General features: G+C 34.4%; 1 protein-coding gene across 2 annotated transcripts in view; it reads right to left on the bottom strand.

Moving 5' to 3' along the window:
- LOC101894833 (mucin-4-like) overlaps positions 1-9,593 on the bottom strand; it is a 203,953-nt gene extending 194,360 nt beyond the window's left edge. For both annotated transcript variants that reach the window (XM_059124549.1, XM_059124550.1), the window contains exon 1: positions 8,320-9,593. The gene's annotated coding sequence lies outside the window, so the exon portion shown is untranslated. The remainder of the gene's footprint in view (positions 1-8,319) is intronic.
- Positions 9,594-20,853: the final 11,260 nt, after the last annotated feature.

Genomic DNA, 20,853 nt, shown 5'->3' with positions numbered 1-20,853 from the left:
ATGTTTACGGCTTAAAATAGCGGACACTTTTGCCTATTGTCAGCTGGAATAGGGTTATGATAGGGGAGGCTACTTTTTGTTATGTGTCATATGTTAAGTTAGGGATGCACGATATGCGGTATATATAGAGATCGAAACTGACAAAATGAGATTTGTAGAAAGAAGATTTTAATTAATACTATTGTTGTGTCTGAAGGGAGTTTGCCCGAATACGAATGTGAACTTTAATTATTTAGAGTCCTTGAGTTATCATTTGAACTTTTTTGCTACAAGTAGTATTCATTGAAAATTAAATATATGAAACATTTTATATTATTAATATAAATTACAGATTAATTTACAATTTATTCTGAAGGGCTAAAAAGTAAAAAAATTGAGGAATTATGGAGATTTTTTGTACGGCTATCAGTTCAAAAATCGTGGAAGGTTAAGGGATATTATTATAGGGGCTATCAGGTGAAGAATTGTGGAATTTTAAGGAATAGTTTTAAGAAGAGTTTTGTTTACCATTTTTATAGTCGGAATTGTGGATATTTAAGGGATATGCTTTTTTAAGAAAAGGTTCGAAATATTTTTAATAGCATAATAGCAGAATAACTATGGAAATAAGTGTAATTTTTTTAAAGTATCGGAATTTAAAAATATTAATAAAAAACCAAGTAAACTTTATTGATACACACCACCATTTTTTTAAGGAACTTTAAAATATTTCCAAAAAATCCCATAGAAAAATACCTCTCAAATGGAACACCTTTACGAAGTCGTGGATATTCATAATTCATTTTTTGTCATATACTGTAGTACCGATTCCGAACTTCAAATACCAAATTTGAAACCATTTCGGCAAAATGGGGAGCCAAAATCATCAAAAGTGCGAATATTAGGATGTACCGTTATATAGGAGCTATATGAAGACGTGGACCTGAATAGCTATTTTTTTTTTGTCATAGATTGGAGTACACATTACGAACTTCAACTAAGAAATTTAAAACAGAAAAATATCTCCAAAATCAAAAAATATCGAATATCTGGAGTTATATGGGGGCTATACGAAGACGTGGACCGACATATGTCATTTACAAACTTAAAGGTTTGCAAAATTTTAGAAAAAAATTAAGAACAAATTTAAAATTTAATATTGAAAATCCACGATTTATTCTGTTATTATTCAGAAAACTGTAAATGTATTTTTAAAAATCAATAATTTTTGACTAGCCTACTTTTGACAAATATACGTGTTTCTTGACCAGGAAGTCCTTAAAATATGCATTTTTATACAAAACGCTGTTTTAGGGCAACAACTTTTAAAAATATATAAAAAATACGATTCTCTTTATGGAAGTCATTAAAAAAATATTCGCAGAAAAATCGATGGAATATTGTGAGATAGGATATTTAAAACAACATGATGTTTAGGGGAGGCAGAATAACAAATAAACATATGTTTACAATTTTTAAAGTTCTTAACTTGAATGAAAAAATTTATAAAGCAGTTCTACCGGGCCGAACTTTGAATACCCTCCACCATTTGGAACGAATTTGAAATTTTCTAAAAATAAAATCCGTTAAAAATTCTATTAGAATTTTAAAAATACCCAATATAGCCGGTATATTGGGATATATACGACATGGACGTACATAAGCATTGTTTGTCATAAGCCATTACCCTTTTAAAATTCAAAACTTGAAATAAACGGTGAATAATGTAGCTAAAATCTTTAAAATACCATATGTAGGGAGGTACCGTTATATCGGAGTTATATGAAGACGTGGACCTGCATAGACAATTTCCTGTCACATTACGAACTTCAAATACGACATCTCAAACAACTTCGGTGAGTATTGTACCTAAAATCGCCAAAACACCGAATATAGGGAGGTTCTGATATATGGGGCCTCTACGGAGACCTGGACTTGCATAGACAAGTTTCAATCACAGACTGTAGTTCCCACTGCGAACTCTAAATACGTAATTTGAAACAATCCGGTGAATAATGACGCTAAAATCATTAAAAATACCGAATATAGGGAGGTACCGTTATGTGGGGCCTATACGAAGACGTGGACCTGCACAGACAATTTTCTGGCATAGGCTGTAGTGTCTATTACGAACTTAAAATACCAAATTTGAAAGAATTCCGGTGAATAATGTCCCTAAAATCATCAAAATACCGAATATCGGGAGGTATCGTTTTACTGGGGCTATACCAAAACGTGGACCTACATGGCCCATTTTTAATATGTCCTGCAGACATAATATACATTTGAGTAAAATTTTATCAATCTACTTCAATTCGTTCGGAAGCTAGAGTGATTTCCACAGACCGATGGACATCGCTAAATCGGCATAGAATTTTATGCTGATCAAGAATGTATGTACTTTGTGGGGTCTAAAATGTGTATTTCGAGGTGTTATAAACGGAATGACAAACTTAATATACCCTCCATACTGGAGGGTATAAAAAAATACTAGACAGATATATTTAAATACAGCCACGGACATATCGGATTCAAATGAGTTGTTATTTCGATGATGCACAATTTGTCGGAATAAATGATGAAGAAAAAAGTAATAATTCCAAAATTCTAATATTAAAAAAAATCCTTTGACATAATATTACTCTTCTAGTCGGTTAAATTTTAAATATTTCCGACAAAAATAATCTCTGAGAGAACTTCAACCATTCCTACATTCAGCGGGCGACAACTAAAAATCTGAAAATAAAAATGACCAACTGCGAAAGATATCATATCGCATACAAATAAAATTCTGAAATGGCCTTGGAATTGAAATTATAGCTTAAAGAAAGTAGATTAATGAATTTTAGTAGAAATTCAGAAATTTTGACATTTTGTCAAAAAATAATTTCAATTCTACTTTCAAGGACTTAGGTTTTCCCTATTGACGCGACTTTACACATACCAATTACATTACGGTCTACATCTGTGCTTTTGAACACCTTTTTTATGTGTTGGTTTTTTTCTGATTACATTGACTCGACCCATTTTATTTACCCTATATCCGTGTACATCTTATCTACGTATATATGTAAGTCAGTCATGTGAACATATAGTGCAGTAGCACTTGCCTTTTGTAAGACAGTTTACAGAAAGTCGTAGTCATAAAAGAAACCACAACATCTGTGTGACTGCCATACACAATGGCAATGTTTAAGCTTACCCCGAAACACCCTTACAACACACACACGCACCACATGAACACCCACATTCACTCACACAATGACTCATACACACACACACCTCGCAGCAGTCATTGCGGCGACAATGGCGGTGGCATTGGTGGTAGTGATACTATTCTCGGTTATAAAAGACAGTAGCGACTGACTGCAAATAGGACTCTGTGGTTTCAACGCTTGGCCCATGGCATGAACTTGGTTTATGGCGGTTGGTGGTGGTTGAGGTGGTGGCTGTTTTGGCCGGGGTGTTACCACTTTTATGACTTTTGTTATTTCAACGTTGTTGGGATATTACAAAAGTTTGTCACACTTTATGTCACCTTTAAATATCAATCTAGAATATTTGTCCAATTTAAAACCACCACAATTTTTTCCCAAAGTCATTTGTAACGTTTTTATAGAGGTCGTTTTTCTTGGCATGGTGGGGTGGAATGGGCGAGTGATGTAAAGTGTAGAACACAAATAATGCATTAGATGTCAACACTACTTTGCCTATAAAAAAAGGAAAACAAATTTGTAAGTTGCCATATTTTATGTCGCTTGTACTATAAAACAGGGCATAACTTTCTTAATATGTTTTATTGTGGAAGAGTGGCGGGGGGTAGCAATTAGTAAGGGACATTATTTGTTTATTTATGGCACCTGCAGATGCTGAGTGGGTGACATGAACTTGATTAGCATTTGTTTGGTGTTATAACCGTCCTATAACCCAAGACTTTTTTGATATAATTTGGTTTGAATTTGTATTTTTATACCCTCTGTCATACAAAATCTTGAGGAAATGCACAATTCTAAAACAAGTCTACAATATTGGCGGTTTGTCGTTCGAAGGGAACGCTTAATATGAAAATGGAATATATCGTTTCACATTTATTGACGTTCTCTTTTAACGGCACCGCCCGATTCTAGGTTTTTTGAAGGTTTCGATCACATTTTACAAAATTAGCTGATATTAATTGATTGTGTCAAAAAAAAAAAAATAATAATAATAATAACAATAATAAAAATAAATAAATCGAAATCGGTCCACATTCGAGTAGGTGCTGACACCGATTTTATGTATTTTAAGGATATCGCATTATCTCATTTATTTACAATTCGTAATTTAGACTTTCCAATAAATACCACAGCATAAATATTCGCATTGACTTTAAAATATTTTAACATCCAGCACAAATAGAGGGTGAGATAAAAAAACTGCAACCAACTTCAAACTGCTGTCATTTCTAAGCCACTCGTCCGGCAGCTGTTAAAATTATTCCAGTGACAGCTCTTATTTTGTTTCCAAGCGCACAAAAGCATTTATGAGATCATTTTCCAGAAAAAAAGTCATTCGTGACGGAATTCAAGCGTGATAGTGTGTTCTTTATATTTGGCTGGAAAATCAAAAGTGGCTATCGTTAGAGCACTCCAGTCTTTAACTGTGAATAAATCTCTTGTGTCTCGTACCATTGCTCATTACCGTGACACTGGTAGCTTAGCCCGACGTCAAGGAAGTGGACGGAAGAAAACAGCAACATCAGCAGAAATGGTTTCAAAAGTATAGAACCGACTTGATCGAAATCCGCGTCGCAGTGACCGAAAAATGGCTCGTGAGCTAAATATATCACAATATTCCATTCGGCAAATATTGAAAAATGGGCTCGGGGTAAAGCCCTTGAAATTCCAAAAAGGACAAGAACTTACATCGCATCTGAAAAAATAGACTCAAAGGAGCTAAAGAGTTGCTTCGCTTGGCCGAAAGTGGTGAACTGCCTAATTTGAATTTGGGTTTCTCCGCTCCGATAAGAAAACATTGATTGTCCAGCAGTTTGTAAACAAACAAAATGATCGTGTTTACTTGCCAAAGAGGTCAGCTGAAAATGTTCACCTTCGGTTGGCCAGCAGAACTCAAGTGCCGGCCATGGTGATGGTGTGGGCCGCCATAACATTGGACATTCCAACAGGACTCCGTTTGAAGGCCATAATTCATGCCAAAGGTGACCTATTCGGACAAAGCTAAACTTATTCTAAAACTTATTCTAAAAAATTAAAAAATGTAAAAATTATGGCGATTGACTTTGTTGTAGATTTTTTTTATCTCATCCCGTAGCTCTCAGCATAGAGGTAAGGCTAATGTATTTTAAAATATTTCGACAATAAAATCGTATTGTGATGGGTTAGAAATGTTCTTTTAGAAAAGAAGGAAGTTTCATATTTTAAGGCACATCATAACTGAATAATTATACAAATTTAACGGATGTTGTGAAAGTTTCCCATTCTAAAGACCTGGTCTTATGTTGAGTGTTAACTTTATGTCATTTTAAGATAGCGTTTAATGCTTTGTGAAATACATATATATACATCATATCCTAGGTTACTTCAAAACTTGGCACTGCAATTTGTTAAGTATCTAGGATGGTTGGTATTGAAAATTAGCGGTCCATATTTTGGTATATTCCCCATATAATGACACCTCCTTATATACTATATATTGATGATTTTTGTCACATTTTTCTACGGACTTGTCTAAAAATTCGTATATGTAGTTCGTAATGAGTTCTAGCTCCGGTGACAGCACATTGAATATTTAGGTAGATAACAATCCTACAATGGCTGCATTATATGGTTTCCTAGTCCTATTTTTAAAATTGTTTGAATGAATATTAAATGTTAATGTTAACTCCGAATCCATTGTTCATTCCAAAAATATATGGATTTCAATCCTGCACGCATTTTTTGTTCACTATCAGAATGCTTTATTTGAATTTTTAGGTCAATACCTCACACTTTTAGGCTGAGTCGACTGATATATTTCCCCTTACCACATAACCATATATTTATATATAACCTTTGTCCAATATATATAATAGATCAAATATTTGTAAAAATAATGCTGTGTATAATCTTTGCAAAAAAAAAAATGGGGTTGTTGCAATTATTAAAAGTTCTGACCAGTGGGCAAATATTGAACATATTGTTGCATACAATTTTGACTCCATGTTCTGATAAAAATATACCATATATACCACGTACCATGCTGAGACTAGACCAAGTATTCGTCTCGATTTATATTATATGACTTTTGTGGGGAATTATATCGGCTCAGAGAGTGAGCCGATATGTGCAATTTTTAGAAATACTTGAATGCAGTCAAAAATAAACTGTGGAATAAATTTAAAAAAAATTGACTCTCATTCTATCTTTAATAATCTCCTCAGTTTATCTTCAAGAGCACAAAGTTGTTTTAGTTTAGAAAAAAAGAAAATTTAAAGCTTCGAAAACTAACTTGGACAAAAAAATTGACTCCAACAATGGCTATCAGTTTCTAATTATTTTGAAAGTGGTCCATTTATTTATATATTATGAAGATATCTCCCTATTTTATGTATTTTAACTATGATCTAGCTATGTATTCATGTTAAATTGTAATTCATGTTAAATTAAATGGCTACAGGTCGCCCAATCCTAACGAAATTTTAGATGGAGGTGGGGTTAAGGTTAGAATAGAAGCCTATTGTATTGATCGCCAAATATTAACGGATTGAAATGAACCAAAAAATACAAATTCCATAGATACACTAGTGGTCACAATTATCGTCAAATCTACTGGAAATATTGCACAGGCCTAGAGTTTAGCCATGGAAAGAAGCCTAACAATTTGAATGACTATCGAATAATATTTAGCGGCTGAAATATACCATAACTTTTATGTAAACGATACGAAACTTTCAATTGAACCGTGAATATTTGTAATTTCAGTAAAATGACAAATACACAGAAACGTCACTTCCGACCGTTAAATTGGTGCTGATATCCACCATGTCACATATATAACAAAATCTCATATATCAAAGAAGGGGATTTATTTTTTTTTTTAGGTGGTCTAAAATGCCAATTCGGAATGGCTTTTTGACAGAAAAGAATAAAATTTAGAAAAATCGCTTACAAAATACTGAAGCCTAGCATTTTTGATGGCCACAGAATAATATTTTTCCGGTGACCACAATTTTGTATGAAAAGAATACCAAAATTAACGGAAACACGAATATGAAAGGCACTCGTCCGACCTTTACATTGATACACATATCGAAGATGCAGGAAATCATATAGAGGATTTTGGAATTTTGCTCAACATTTGTTTTTATAATGTAGTAGATATGTATTTTGAAGGAGGCCCCTTCAATAAGCCCTCGATACCTTGGCAAAAAATATATCGTCTGTTTTTAGGCATTTGATATATTTTAGCTTATTTTACCGAATTATCTGCACTACATGGTATTTAGAGCTCTTAATATGTATATATTAATTTACCGTTACCAATTATTTTTCATTTGCTTTTTTAAAAATAATTTTTTCAGAAATTATCTGTCTGAGATTTTAATAGCTTTGACACAAAAATATATTTTATTTATTTTTTAATCACAAAATGTTTAGCATTGAATCGAAGAACGGAGGCTTAAATTGCAATTCTACCACTTGGTTGAATTAGGACACACTTTCTAGAGATATTTTTTGACTTTGAAAACAACTATTTTTGAAATTTTGTCATTGACAAATTATTTTCTTTAAACGATGTTAGTTGTTGTACTTCATACATATACCTTACATGCATACATCTTCATCCGATCTTTTTGTTTATAAAATTGTAATTTCTAAAAATGTTCATAATGTTTCCTATCTTTCAGTTATGCTGTTTTTTTTTTTAAAAAAGACAAAATTTTTAGTGTAAATCTCAGCCCCCTAAAAAATCTCCAAATTAATATTTTGTGTAATTTAGTTGCCTTCGATAATTAGATAGATCCCATAAGAGCATTTACAGTACCAAAATATATATTGGGGTTGTGGTATGTTTTCAAATTCTAATATTTAATTATTTATTCCAAATTAAAATCGGTTGAATGAAACAAACTAAAAAAGGAGACTTTTCCATTATCGACCACATACGTGTGGATATGCAAACAAAAGAAAATGTCACAAAAACTAAAATCCCAACCTAACCGAATTCGATATCAGTTGCATCGAAATAACAATAACCCAAAACGCCAAGACCTAGACAATAAGACCGACCCACATGCACACACACACACACACCCGCAAACAATCGAACACAAAATATTGAGCCCCATGGCATAGCACTTACCAATTTATTGAACCGACTTTAAGGACAATAACAAACGAGCACGCAGACACGCACACACACGAAACTTTTTTTTCGCCAATCTATAGCTTTAGCCAGACACAAAGAATGTGTGCCGAAAATCGGGTTATTTGAGCAGGGCGATAGGCGGAGAATGTTTTTGCACACACCAAAAGCAAATCACAAAATGATAATACTGATGGCGGCAGCAAGTCTGTCTGTTTGTTGGGTGGTTGTTTGGTCGGTCGTTTGGTTTGTTTGTTGGTTGGTTTGGTTTGGTTGCCCTTGAGTAATCCACAATTATCTGATGTTGATGATGATGTCTCAATACTCACAAGACTATATAGATGGGGTATTTAGATGGAACATATAGATGACACATATATCAATGTATGTGTGTGTGTGTTTGGTAAACTCATACACTCTCACACACACAAGTTTTTTATATATAAATATGTATGTTGTTTGAAACGATATCGGGGATTTGTTATTGAAAGCCGTTGCGTTGCGTCTTTAAATATTTTTTTTTTTTTTTGATTCTAAGGAGATTTGAATTAATCCTCTTATGTTTTTTTGTTGTTGTCGTTTTCTTTTGAGGGATCTTAACACCGAATCACATCAAATCCAATACAATTTTTAAATGTTAAACAAATTGACGGAGTTAAAATTTATTTTGTCACTAAGGGCATGGATTTTGTAACCTTTTTGTTGTTTCTGTTTTTTTTTCGAAAATTTTTAAATTTCTCCCCTTTTTCAAATCTTTAATTTATCAATCTTTTAAAACCCCATTTTCATTTGAGTCGAAAAAAAAACGTCGCTAAAAATTAACAACGACATTTCATAATGACATCATCATCTTCAGTTTGTTCCCATTTGCTCAACGATGAGAGGGGTAATGATGCTTTGCACAAAAATACAAAACTTGTTATTTAACTTTTGCTTTAAAAAAAGATATTCGATATCCTTGACGGGTTTTAATGTCCCGATGCCAGCTAAACTCTGGTCGTTGTACTCGTTTTGGGGATTTGTTTTCATTTAATTTCTACTGTTTTCCATACTCGTCCGTTTTTTCTCATGAAAACGCCTTAAAAAAATACCGTATTCACCTTTAATTTTTTTTGTTTTTGTTTTGCTTCAGAATTCTTTCAGTGTCACACGCACGCACACACACACACAGACAATACTTCTCCTAGAAAATTTTCTGTTTTAATGTTTTTTCCTTTTTTTTTTTTTTGAACCGTACCGTTTCGATTTAATTCCGCAATTGCGACCGTAACGTTTTGAAGTTTATCTGCAACTGATTTCACATGATTCCAAAACGAAAGCCTTTTGCTGTTACGGCACTCAGCATCACAAGGATGCTGTAAAAGCTTTTGCTCTGCACCACACAAAAGCTTTTCCTCGAGCCAAGAGAAAAATACTGGGATTTTATTAAAATGTTTTGCTTTTTTGTTTTGCTAACATCTTTTAAGGGTTCCACACAATGCCGCTAACTGTGAGACATGTTTTGGCTTCCTCTTTCTGCCGTACTTATCATCCACGTTTTCCTCGTTCGTTCCATTTTAACCGTGTGGTTTGTTGATATAAACAATAACGTGATTTGGTTTACCAATACCATTACATCCGGTGTGTTTCTTAGGGTTCTGTCCCTGTTTGGGGGAAATTTGGACCAATACACTTGAATGTGCTTACCTTAGGGCAGCGTGTCTGAAGACCATCTTCAATTAGTTACGTGTGAGCAGACACGTGTAATTTGAACAAGTAAAAAAACATTAAGTTCGGCCGGGCCAAACTTTTAATACCCTCCACCTTAGGGTAAAAGAAACATTAGAAGAAATGTGGCAAAAACCATTAAAATGACGAATATCGGCAGGTACCGTTATATAGGGGCTACACCAAAACGTGGACCTATAATTACAATGTTTCGCTACACGAACTAGGACCCATTATGACCCACAAATACCAATTTTTAGACAAATCAGTGAAAAAAGTGTGGCAAAAACCATAAAAATACCGAATATCGGGAGGTACTGTTATATGGGGGCTATACCAAAACATGGACCCATACATGCAATGTTTCGCCACCGGAGCTGGAACCCATTATGACCCACAAATACCAATTTTCAGACAAATCCGTGAAAAAAGGTTGCGAAAATCATCAAATTACCGAATATCGGGAGGTACCGTTATATGGGGGCTATACCAAATCATGAACCCATACATGCAATGTTTCGCCACCGGAGCTGGAACCCATTATGACCCACAAATACCAATTTTCAGACAAATCCGTGAAAAAAGGTTGCGAAAATCATCAAATTACCGAATATCGGGAGGTACCGTTATATGGGGGCTATACCAAATCATGAACCCATACATGCAATGTTTCGCCACCGGAGCTGGAAACCATTATGACCCACAAATACCAATTTTTAGACAAATCCGTAAAAAAATGTGGCAAAAAAAAACTAAAATACCGAATATCGGGAGGTACCTTTATATGGGGGCTATACCACAACGTGGACCTATATATGCAATGTTTTGCCACACGCTCAGGGACCCGTTATGACCTACAAATACCAATTTCCAGACAAATCCGTGAAAAAATGTGGCATAAATCATCAAAATACCGAATATCGGGATGTACCGTTATATGGGGACTATATCAGAACGTGGACCGATATATCTCATTTTCAATACCAACCATCCTAGACACAATGCAAATAGCTCTGCTAAATTTTGGCGCTCTACGTCAAATAATGGGGGCTGTATCGTGATTTCAACAGACAGACAGACAGACAGACAGACGGACAGACAGACGGACAGACAGACAGACGGACATCGTTAAATCGACTTAGAATTTTATGCTGATTATGAATATATATACTTTATGGGGTCTAAGACGAATATTTAAGGATGTTACAAACGGAATGACAAAGTTAATATACCCTCCTTTCCAAGGTGGAGGGTATAAAATTGAAGTTAAACTAAGTTCATTTGTATATCTTTTAGCAAGGATTTGGTAAAGATTTTTCATAGTTTTCCGTCAGTTATGGTAGAGCGTTGCTTCTATATTCTCAAACCCCAAGGCAAATTTCACCGAGAGAATATAGAGTAGAAAAAAATGTAGAGGAGAAAACAAATTATAAAATGTCAAAAGCGCCAAAAGAAATATACCCTCAGCATATCGTTTCACCTCGTTTTGTCCACATTGCGGTAGAAATATCACACTGGTCTAGGGGCTAAAAAAGAATATACGGCGTTCTGAAAGTTTAATTAGCAAATTAATTTAAATAGAGGCGGAAAAGTCCTCCGGAATCCATCCATACATACTGTCTCCACCAATATTGGAAATAAGAATAGTTTGGTCTAAAATTATAACCCTCAAGCGATTCCAAAAAGGTGTCTTTTTGATTCTTTTTTAATATTATGGTTAAAAACTCGCTTTTAACGGTACTGTTGCAAAAAAATCCATAAAATTATTTTGTCAGAAAATTCAACTACAGTTCCTGGAAATCGTCAAAAGTCATTTCTTGGGAAAAGCGTCAAAGTACGAGTTATTATACTTCAAACTTCATTGTGAACAAAACAAATTTGAATACTTAATATGTACAAAATTGCAAAATTGTTAATAATACAGTAAAGAAAGGCCAAAAGTCGACTACATAATATTCTACACCACTCTATATATTTAGCAGAGCTACCTATAAAATGTAATCGTTTGTTTTGGAAATTTATGTGAAGTAGATATTTTTAATGCTTATTGACTTTATGTGTCTTCCATTTTGGGCTAATGTTACATACTTGATAAACAATAATCATCAAATCGGCTGAAGATAAATATGGGAGGTATATCCAAAAATGAGCCGATTTTAATGAAATTTGGCAGAGGCATTTCTGAGTAAATCTGATATCTGGCTTCAAATATCATTCTTGTGAAGGGCAAATCGGATGAAACATATATATGGGTGCTATACCTATAAATGAACCGATTTGAAATCGAACGAAAATATAAATGGGAGCAATATCTAAATTTGGACCGTTTATCACCAATTTTAATATGATTCGTCCTTGGATCAAACAAATGGTGTATGAAAATTGCATCCCAATCGGACAATAAATGCGTCCTGCATTTTGCTCACAAAAATACATGGACGGGCATACATAAATCGACTCAGAATGTGATTTTATGCAGTTCATCGAAATGAACTATGTGTCTATCTCGCTTCCTTCTCTATGTTACAAACAAATGCACAAAGATTCAATACCCTGACCACGGTGTGGTGTAAAGTATAAACAGAAATTATTTTTAAATTTTCTTTTATCAATTTTTCTGGAATTTTTTCTAGTTGACGTTTAATAGTCTCATAAAATTTTATTTCTAGTGGAAGGTGTCTAAAGGAGAAATATTCCACAGGAAAAACTCGTTTTTAGATTGAAATCCTAAAGACGTTATGGGCTCCTTGTTGAGGCTCTTTAATAGTATTCTATGGTACCCCTATGTGTTGACATATATTTTGCAATATTTAGGATAGAGATTTCATATGTGATATGTGTGACAGGATTTTTGAACTATACCCAACATCATTGGTACAGAAAATGGGTTATATCGGTCAACTTTCTGGAATAGTCACTTTGTAAGGATAAATGTGGTTCAGTATAAAAATAAAATAAAATGAACATTTGAAGATTTTTGCCCGACGAAACCTTCAATCCTAAAATGATTTTTATCCCGATTTCCTTTACGCTATAAAAAAATACCACATCTAGTGTCATTTTTTATGATTCGCAAGTTTACAATTTATATTTTAAAATCCAACTGTTTATTTCAAATGTTAACAAGTTAGAGTGTTTTTTTTTTTTTAAATAAACCATCATTTGTAGGTTATACCAATTTGTGGAAATTAATCGAACATCTTTCGCAAAGAGGGAACAAATATTTCAATAAAACAAAATGTAAAGTTTCAGCTGATCTGGAGTTACAGTTATATGGGGCTATGTCAAATTGTAGAACTGAATAGAGAATTTTCGCAAGGAGAGAACAGACCTACCAAGAACATTAATTGTCAAGTTTCATCTAATTTGGTTGGAGATTTTGCCAAAAACTTTCAAAAATTCGAAAATCGGTAGGTCCCGTTATGTGGTTGCCATACCTTGGATCCTGATCGAACATTTTTGCAGGGAGAGGACAGATCTACACCTAAACGTGGACCAATAAAGCCTTTTTATACACTCCACAATTTCATTGAGGGTATATTTGCTTTGTCATTCCGTTTGTAACTCCTCGAAATATTCATAATATACCCTACATATTATATATATATTCTGGATCAGCGTAAAATTCTAAGACGATCTACCGATATCCGTCCTTCTGTCGTCTGTACGTCTGACTATCTGTCTGTTGTAATCACGCTGTCTTTCGAACGAATTGAGATAGAAGGTTAAAATTTTGCATACATGCGTTTTCGTATAGCCCCCATATGACGGTACCTCCCGATACTCGGTATTTTCATGATTTCAGCAACTTAATTCACCGAAATCACTTCAAATTTCGTATTTGAAGATCTTAATGGTTTTTACAGCTTGTGACCCAAATTTGTGTATGCAGGTTCACGTCTTTGTATAGCACCCATATAACGGTACCTCCATATATTCGGTATTTTGATGATTTCCGCAACATTATTCACCGGAATCGTTTTAAATCTAGTATTGGAAGATTTTAATGGGTACTACAATATAGGGCAAAAAATCATATGCAGGTCCATGTTTTCGTATAGCCTCCATATGACGGTAACTGCCGATATTCGGTATTTTCATGATTTTAGCGACATTATTTACCGGAATTATTTCAAACTTTCTATTGGAAGATCTTAATGTGTACTATAACCTATGGCTTCGTATGCAAGATCACGTCTTTGTATAGTCCCCATAGTTTTTTCAGTTTTGCAATTTTTTCGATATCATAAAGGAATAAGGTTATCGCAGTAAACAGTTTTACATTCCTAATGTTCTGAAATGTCCCGGCCGAACTTTTAATACCCTCCACCATTTGAAAGGAACTTGAAATTTTTCAAAAAAAAAAAAAAAAAAAAAAATCCAAAAACTACCACTTACATGAAACCCGTTAGCTATTAAGCGTTAGCTTTTAAGCGTTTCGAAAATAATTAATTTACAACAATGCCGCACCGTAAACAACGAATAGTAAACCGTAATGATAAATGCTATCAAACATAAAAGCCTTACAATGTTAGAGGAATTTGCATTTCGTATTCCATTGTTGCTTGGCTGTTCCTTTTGGATCGGTTTCTATTAACTGGGTTTTAAGATTTATTCTCATTTTATGTCTTTTTCAGAATTCGCAAACGAAATGCACAGCATCTGCAGGTTGTAGACTAAACAATCTCATTTCCGTTGCCATTGCCGTTGCCATTGCATTGCATTGCAAATTTTGTTATGGCGTAATGGAAATGGAAATGCAACGACAACAACAGCAGCAGCAACGGTGTAAGCGTATGCATTGTATGTTTATATATATATTGTGTATTTGAAGAAAAATCGTTTTCCTGAGAATTTCTACACATACACACACACACACCTACATAAATCAGATTGTTTGTTGTTTCTATTGAAGAATAAACTATGAGCCAAAATGCTAGCTATGATTTTTTATACCCTCTACTATAGTGTGGAGGGTATATTAGCTTTGTCATTCCCTTTATAGCACCTCGAAATATACATTTTAGACCCCACAAAGTATATATATTCTAGATCAGCATAACATTATCCGTCCGTCTTTGGAAATCACTCTAGCTTCCGAACGAAATAAAGTAAGTTGATAAAAATTTACTCAAATGTGTATTATGTCTGCAGGACTTTTTGTATTGAAAATGGGCCATGTAGGTCCATGTCTTCGTATAGCCCCCATATAACGGTACCTACCGATATGCGGTATTTTGATAATTTTAGCGACATTATTTACCGGAATTGTTTCAAAATTAGTATTTGAAGTTTGTAATGAATACTACAGCCTAAAACAGAAAATGGGCCATGTAGGTCCACGTCTTCGTATAGACCCCATATAACAGTACCTCCCGATATTCGGTATTTTGATTATTTTAGCGGCATTATTTACTGGAAATATTTCAAAATTTAGTATTTGAAATTCGTAATGAATACTACAGCTTTTGACAGAAAATTGTCTGTGTAGGTCCACGTCTTCGTATAGCCCCCATATAACGGTACCTCCCGATATTCGGTATTTTGATTATTTTAGCGGCATTACTCACCGGAATTGTTTCAAATTTTGTATTTGAAGTTCGTAATGGATACTACAGCCTGTGACAGAAATTGTCCATGCAGGTCCACGTCTTCGTATAGCCCCCATATAACGGTACCCCCGATATACGGTATTTTGATGATTTTAGCGACATTATTTACCAGAATTATTTCAAATTTTGTATTTGAAGTTCGTAATGGATACTATATCCTGTGCCAGAAAATTGTCAGTGCAGGCTTATGACAAAAGTTGCGTACGCAGGTCTAGGTCGCCGTACAGACCCTAATATACGGCTACATTCGGTATTTTAAGGTTTTAATAGAATTTTTTGTGAATTTTAATTTTCTGAAAATTGCCAAATTTGTACCAAATGGTGGAGGGTATTCAAAGGCCCTGCCGAACTTAAAACTGTTTTACTTGTTTTTGTTTTATTTTGTTTGTTTTGTTTTACTTTCCATTTTCATTTTTCGAAAACAAAAAGCCCGTCGCATTCATATTGCTATCATTATGTATAGCTGCGGATAGATAGTGAATAGTGAAGTGAAAGGAATGCATTTGCTTTTTCATATCTCACCACAAGGACGCTTATCGAAACATTAAAACAGCCACTTGTAAATGTTGTGTCACATTCAGACGCAACATAAATAGAAGCAGCAGCTGCTGCTGCTGCCGCCGCTGTGCAACAGGAGTAGCTGCTCAACGGGAATAATCGTTGGCATTGTTGATTCTGGGTTAAGTGCCTCACTAGAGATTTTGATTGAAAAGAAATGGACTGTTTTGAAAAAAAGAATAAAAAGCGAAACGAGAACTTGTCGAATGTTATGACAATATCATGAATAGAAATGATAATTTTTTTAGCAGCGATTTAATGGCAATGGATAATGGATATAACTAACCAGCAAGTGCCTGCTATTCACTGTCAACGAAAAATCAACCTTAAAATTTTGGATTTCTTCAAACAGTTTGTGTTAGGCCTTTTAATATCCTCCACCATGCATAGTATGGAGGGTATATTAAGTTTGTCATTCCGTTTGAAACTCATCGAAATAATAATTTGAGACCTAACAAAGTATAGATATTCTTGATCAGCGTAAAATTCTAAGACGACTTAGCCTTGCCCGCCCCTCAGGCACTAGCAGTGACGCCCATATCAAATTTGACGATTCCAGCTCTATCCCTTCTCCTAATACCAAATTAAATACCAATTAGTAGTTTTCGAACAATTAAGATGATGGAGATATGGTGGTGGTTTTGGAAAACCACCACCATATCTCCATCTAAGATACCAACAGAGACTTCAATATCAAGCTTTATCACTTTTCCCAAAATGGTACCACTTAGTACTCAATTATTCTCACAGTATACATTTCCGAAATTACCTCCATATGTTCAGGCTCCACATGAACTGGGATGCTTTTCAGATTTAAAGCAACATCTGTTCAACCAATACCATATTGTACCACAATATAGTATTGTTTTTTGGATTTCATAGGAGCAGGGACCCAAATATAAAATTTCAAAATTCTACCCATTGTGTGGATGCAGGAGGCCCCCAGTACCGTTTTTATACCCTCAGCCATATGGCTTCCCTCTCTAGCCATATATATATCATTTGATAGGTCAAAACGTACCTAGTCGGAATAACTGTTTAACGCACTAGGTCTCTTTGAACCAAATCCGTTTCAGGATATATGGAGTCTATCTAGCGATGTCCGTCCGTCCGTCAGTCTGTCTGACTGGTGCGCACAATAACTCTCGAATGGAGTATCCTATTTGGTGTAAACTTGGAACATCGTAATATTTTTGTAAAAATTAGATCGAGTTCGGAAAAGGCAATATCGGTCCACTCCTTCTGGAAGCTCCCCCTCAAAAAGTAGAAATTTTCAAAAAATATATTCTTTGCGCGGAAAGATGAAGCAATAATCCGATATTGCTCCAACTTTGCAAATCCTAATATTTGCGTCAGTTCTAGATAAGATGCAAAAATTGATAATATCGACCCACTCCTCCTAGTACCTCCCCCACAAAGGGTCAAATTTTTTTAATAATAAAATGTGATGTAAGAATCCGATTGTCTTCAAATTTCACTCATACAAATATTTTAATAAACTAAAGATCTGGTGTATAGAGGGAATATATCGGGCCACTCCTTCTGGTATCTCAATCACAAAACGTCGAAATGTTCAAAAAAAATATTTTCTGCAAAGAAACCGAAATGATAATCCGATTTTGCCTAATATCCTAATATTTGCATCAGTGCTAGATTATATGCGAAAATTGACAATACCGGTCCACTCCATCAAGTACCTCCCCCACAAAGGGTCAACATTTTCAATAATTCCAACTATTATGATATGTGATGTAAGAGTCCGATTGTCTTCACTTTTTACACATCCCAATATTTTTATAAAACCCAAGATCTGGTGTTAAAATGGAATATATCGGTCCACTCCTTCTGGTACCTCCCCAACAAAAAGGTAGAAATTTTGAATATCCATTAAACTCATAAAACGCGAAATTAATATCCGATTCCATTTATTCTTGGCACATCTGAATATTTCTATCAACACAGGATCTTCTATAAAGACGATAGAGATCGTACCATTCCTTCTATAGAGTCAAAATTTTGAATAACAAAAACGTCTATAAAATCCGAAATAAGCATCAAGTTCTCTTTGAATTTCACATATTCCATTATTTCTACAAACACAAGATCTGTTGTGAAGATGGGATATATCGGTCCACTCCTTTTGGCACCTCCCCCACAAATGCTCAAAATTTTGAATATCTATGAAGCCTACAAGATACGAAATTAACATCCAATTGTATTCAGACTTGGTACATCTCAATATTTCCTTCAACTCAAGATCTATTATGAAGATGGTACGGTTCAATATTTTGAAAAATAAAACGCTAAGGAAGAAAGCGAAATAAGCATCCAAATCTCGTCAAATTTCACACGTCCAAACATTTTTTCGAACACAAGATCTGTTCTGTTCCCGACAAGTTGAAACTTTATACAAATTTTCTGTTAGCCCTGAGCATTTTATTTATAAGCTTGATTGGGCCAAAATTTATGTAACACCTAATTGATTTCCCACATAGGGAAGTATATTTGGATCTTCCTATCTCGGCGAGCTGAGTCGTTCAAGCTATGTCTGTCCGTCCGTCCGTCTGTCCGTCTGTCCATGTTAATTTGTAATCACTCTACAGGTCGCAATTATGGCCCGATCTTTACGAAATTTAGAATGGAGGTGGGGTTAAGAATAGAACCCTATTTTTTGGAGATGATCGCATAATATTTAGGGGTTGAAATGGACCAAAAACTGAAAAATTTCCTGATTTTGCACCTGTTCTACAGGTCACAATTTTAGACCAATCGAAGCGGAAGTTAGCATGGGGCTAGAGCTTTGGGCTGGGCAGTAGCCTTCCAATTTTGATGGTCATCGGGTAATATTTAGTGAATGAAATAGACCATAACATTTGTGTTAAATAAAAGTCAAATTTCCCATTAAACCGCGAATAATTTTGATCCCCGAGAAATCACAAATAGACGAACAGGTCAATTCTGACCGTTACATCGATGCCGATAGTAAATATATCGGATATATATAGAGAAATATGTACAGTATGTATATACAAGGAAGGGGATGTTAGCTAAAATGCTTATATCTCAAGAATGGCTGGTGCGATTTTGACAAATTTTGTCAATTCAGAATGCCCTCTTGGCATAAAAGAACAAAATCTAAAAAAAATCGTATAAGAAGATGCCTATAATGATGTTAATATAGATTTTGTAGTATTTTGTGACATTTTTTTGTATTTTTTCATATTTTTTATCGCATGCGATTTTTTCAATTTGACTTATAATATTGAAGTGTAAATTTTGTGATATTTTTTCACCTTACAACACAGGTTGGGGTTATTATATATAGATTGCAATTATCCTCACGAAAAAAGGTAGGGTTAGGCTCAGAAGGGTTAGACCTATTGTTTTCAAAGGTGTCCGCAATACATTTAGGGGTTGAAATGGACCAACAACTAAAAATGTTCCTGAGTTTGTAGCCGTTATAAAGGTCACAAATAGAATCCAAAGGACACGAAATCTCGCATGAAGTTAGAGTTTAGAACATCGGGTAGAATGGACCACTACTTTTGTGTGAAAAAATACCATACAAATATAGTAGACAAGCTCGTAGATGAGTCTAAATTTGGAGATACAGAGGGGCCTCTTGTTTTTGGAGATGATCGCAAAATAGTTAGGGGTTCAAACGAACCAAAAACAGAAAAAAATTCCTGATTACACAATTGAAGCCAATCGACATGCCTGAGAATAATGTTAAGGACATCGAAGAAGTCTAGTATTTTGGTTGACCATTAGATTAAATTTATCCGTGACATAATTTCAAAGGCGAAATCTTCCAAAATGGATTTAGACATAAGGGGCTTTTAACATATTGTAGTGTTGTAGGGTATTACATAGTCGGCCCCGCACGACTATAGCTTTTGCTTACTTGTTATAATTGTATTCCATTGAGTAAGAAATTTTACGCCATTGAGTGTTAAATTAAATTTTAAAGAAATACTAATACAAAAGATTATAAATATGAAAATTTTCTATAAAAACAGATTTATCTCTTTAGTTTGTAATTAAATTTCCCAAAACAAACTCACGAACATTTTAATAACACAAAACTTTAAAAGTGATTTATGAATTATGTCCTTCTATCTGTATCAGATTTTATCTACGACCGCCTTTTGTGATAAAGGAAAATTCCTTTTAAAAGTGTTACACTGTTCTCGCCAGCAACAACACCCATACCAGCATCGTCTTTATCCCCATCTGAAAGTGTGTAATACACTGCCGTAAAGCAACTCAAGCTGATGTATTGATTGGTCTCCCCACAATAATGTTATTAAAAACTTCCGGTCCAAGGGACACACTTACCTACATCAAGAGAGGATACAAGCAGACATAAAGTCACATTGAACATCGTCGTCGTCATCATCATAATCATCCACTGAGAAATTTTATGGCAGTGAATTTAAGCGATTTCATGGAAAATTTTCCTAGGCAGTTATTTATGAACTTTAATGGGGGTTTATAATGGGTGGAAGTGAATGTTGTTATCAACGTCAATGGTGTATTTTTATACACTTAACCTTCAAAAGGAGGGCATACTAAGTTTTTCATTCCTTTTGTAATATCCCTAAATGTAAGCCGTAGACTCCATAAATTATATATATTCATATTCAGCATACAA

This window comes from Musca domestica, unplaced genomic scaffold (genome assembly GCF_030504385.1).
Source record: "Musca domestica strain aabys unplaced genomic scaffold, Musca_domestica.polishedcontigs.V.1.1 3, whole genome shotgun sequence".
NCBI classification, from domain to species: domain Eukaryota; kingdom Metazoa; phylum Arthropoda; class Insecta; order Diptera; family Muscidae; genus Musca; species Musca domestica.
Note: the sequence above shows the minus strand (reverse complement) of the source record. Positions and strands in the feature narration are given on the sequence as shown.